This window comes from Neomonachus schauinslandi, chromosome 11, assembly GCF_002201575.2.
Source record: "Neomonachus schauinslandi chromosome 11, ASM220157v2, whole genome shotgun sequence".
In the NCBI taxonomy this organism is placed as follows: Eukaryota; Metazoa; Chordata; class Mammalia; order Carnivora; family Phocidae; genus Neomonachus; species Neomonachus schauinslandi.
In genome coordinates this window covers 22,358,774-22,362,412 of record NC_058413.1, presented here as the reverse complement: position 1 = coordinate 22,362,412, position 3,639 = coordinate 22,358,774, and the positions used below count along the sequence as shown (strand labels likewise).

At 34.2% G+C, this 3,639-nt stretch overlaps 1 pseudogene; it reads left to right on the top strand.

Annotated features, from left to right (window-relative positions):
- The first annotated feature begins 2,432 nt into the window (after positions 1-2,432).
- LOC110575928 lies at positions 2,433-3,285 on the top strand (annotated as a pseudogene).
- The last annotated feature ends 354 nt before the right edge of the window (positions 3,286-3,639 follow it).

The following is a 3,639-nucleotide window of genomic DNA, read 5'->3' as shown; positions in this document are numbered from 1 at the left end:
TTTCAATACTCCCTGATCCAGGAAAAAAAGAAATATAAGCTAAAACAGTCAGAACAAAATAGGTGTTTTACATATTATATGACTGAACACGTAGAATATATAGAAAATCCAAAAGAATCTGCATATACATATTTATAAGGGAATTAGACAAGATAAAGCAATACAAAGGTAGTAAAAAAAATCTAGTATTTCCATAAAATAGTAACAAGCAAATAAAAACCGTATAAAACCATTTATAAAAACACCAAGATATATCATGCAGGTAGGAATAAATCTAACAAAAATTACACAAGACTTCTGTTTGGGGAAAAATATGGAGAATAATTAAAGAAAATAGATGGATAAATAGCAGATAATACATGATCATGGATTGCAAGATTGACTAGTATAAGCATTCCACTTCTTTCCAAATTAATTTATAAACAAAATACAATCTTAATAATTCCCAAGGCTTTTGTTTTTCATTTGTAAAAGTTGATGAGTTGATTCTAAAATACATTGAGATGTATGAAGGTCCAGGAATAGACAAGATATCTTTCAAGAAGTACATCATTGGAGTATCTGGTCTACTAGTTAGCAGGAATTATTTTAAAAGCTGTAATAATTAAAAGAATGTGATATTGTTGCTAGGTTAGACAAATACAGAGAACAGAATAGAAAATTCAGAAATAGACTCACTTATATATAGAAATTTGATATACAGTAATTTAGCAATATAGAGCACTGTATCAAAAAAAGTCAAGATGCTTGCTGTATAGATATCAATACATTAAAAAAAAAAACTTGACGCCTTCAACACATGAATATCAAGCCCAGATTGATTTTAAATTCAAATATAAAAGAAAAAAAACAGTAAAATTTTTAAAGAATTCTATAGGAAAATTTTTTAACTCCTAAAGGATGGAAATAATTTAACAAGAGAAAGAAAGCACTGTTCATAATGGAGAAGATTAACAAATAAGACTGTATAAAATGATCTTGTCCACTAGATACCTTTTATCTAATAAGGATGTTTTAGTTACATTTTGGAAATTAGTTCTGATCTTTTAGAAATGGAAGCTGAGGGCGCCTGGGTATCTCAGTTGGTTAAGCGACTGCCTTCGGCTCAGGTCATGATCCTGGAGTCCCGGGATCGAGTCCCACATCGGGCTCCCTGCTCAGCAGGGAGTCTGCTTCTCCCTCTGACCCTCCTCCCTCTCATGCTCTCTGCCTCTCATTGTCTCTCTCGCAAATAAATAAAATCTTAAAAAAAAAAAAATGGAAGCTGATTTTTTTTTAACAAGTAAAAAATATATAAATATATATCTTGGAATTTCTACTACAAAATGATCCAATTGTGTGTGAAAGTGGATGAGGTAGAGATGAAATTAGATTGTCCATGGAACAATAATTCTTGCGATAATGATAGACATAGGTTCATTATGCTCTTTTTGCAAATTTTCACTTACATGCTTGAAAATTTTCACAATAAAACACTTAAGTCAACAAAGTAGGAAAAATCATTTGCCACACATGTAGTTGCCAATGAGCTCATATCCTGAATTGATAAAGAATCCCTATAAACCTGTAGGACATAAAGGTAAGAGAACAATGGCTAAGAGACTTGAACAGGTACTAGACAAAAGAAGACATTCAGTTTCCAATAATCATAAGAAAGGGGATCAATATCAGTAGTCATAAAGGAAGTGTAAATTAAAATTATGGTGAAATACCACTGCATACCCACCAGAATGGCTAAAATTAAAACAAACAAAAAAGGATTGACCATACAAAGTTCTGACAAGGACATGGCACAAACAGAACTCTTAGATATTAAAGATTAAAGTATAAATTATTACCAATGATCTTTGAGGTCTCAGTAGGCTTCCCAGGCCCACAAATCAGAAAGGTGCCATAGACTGGATCACAGATCTTAACTAGACAGAAAGCCAGAATGCCAAATGCAGTGACTGTGTAATTTTTCCCCCCTGGAGGAACTCTCCTTGCATCATCAAGAAATAGAGATCACATTGACCAATGGTGTAAGGATTTAAAAATTATCTACCTTCAAAATAATACCATTGGGGAAATTTAAAATGTTAGCAAACTCAAGAAACACGAATATTTCAATTTAGCTTTTAACAACCCTGAAAAAAAATGGAAAATTTGGAAGGATCTGAAGGGCTGACAAAATTTAGCTTGACTGTATATTTCATTGGAGAGCTGAACAACAGTAAACCCCACAGCACAGCATCTATCTGAAGGAGCTCTTTTGCATGGGTAACTCGAGTGCTGAATTTGAATGATACAGGAGGTTGGTGGTGGCAATTCTTCAACAAAGTGCAGGATGACACTCCTCCTAAAGGGAGCTCAGAAGGGATTCAAGTATGGCAGAATTAGTCAGTAATTAGGCAGAAAAAACATATTGTCTCAAATGTGCCAAAGACAGAAACATGTGGCTCAGAGGGAACTTCAAAAATAGCATAAAAACAGACAAGAAAAGTTACCCAGGCTTTGCCAGGCATTGGTACACAGTTATCACTACTATCCTATCATCTTTAGAGAACAAAGACCACCAGATGCTAGAAATACAAGAAACGGAACTCAATCAAAAGAAGTCAGATGAAAGCAAAGAAGACCTAGCATTCTGGCATAACCTCTCTTGAGTTTACTCCTGAATCTACGCTGGAAACTCTTAGACAGATGGAAAAATAATGGAAAGACCAAGAAAAATTAAGTGCTACAAAGAAGAAAGGGAAACTACCAGAACTTTGATCAGTGAAGATGGAAAAGCCCTGAAAATAAATGAACCCAAACTTGACTTCTCTGTGAAAGATGATGAAAGACATAACCAGATCATCCTGGATCTTGCTGTCTGTAGGTATAGGTAATTGATGTTATGTGCAGTCAACTTACATATGTATAATGGCCAAAGGAAAGTCGGTTCAGCTTGTACTTCCTGTTGAAGTCAAACCTTAAAGCAGCTGTGCTAGAAAATCTCAGACAATAGGGTAAGTTTAGTAATTTACATGCCCAAAATAGAAGTAATTACAGGTGGCAGAAAAGCACCCAGGTCTGTGAAAACTACCTTGAACATTAGCAGAGAGCAAACAAAAGAAGCAAACAAACAGAAACTAGAAGTAGGTTCTAACAACCACACAGTCCCTATGTAGCTGATAAAATTCAAAAGGAAAAATAGGCACCCAGAAGTGTTAGATCTGAACAAAAATTATACCAATTGAAAAACATCCACACTTGGCAGATAACCCTAGAATACCTCCATTGATTTGGAACATCAGACTATGACCCATGAGACTTAGTTGTACTCAGTGCAAAGAGTGTATCTATAACAGTTATGGAGTAAACAGAGTTGTTTATCAATGTTACTATGCTAATGTTTTCACTTTCCCACTTTGCGTCATACTACTTAAACTAGTTTAAAGTTAAAAGGAGTACCTAAATATTCTATAGCTGATTACTTGTCTATATAAAGTTTCGGCTAATGAAAATACTTTGTAGGACATTTTGGAATCATCTACTATATTTGAACCTACGCATATCTCAAAAAGTATACTTTTGGGGGGTACTTGAGACAAAAGCATAACAGAAAAGTTAATTGTGGAAGAATGGTACAAGACACCATTTCTATAGGATAAATAA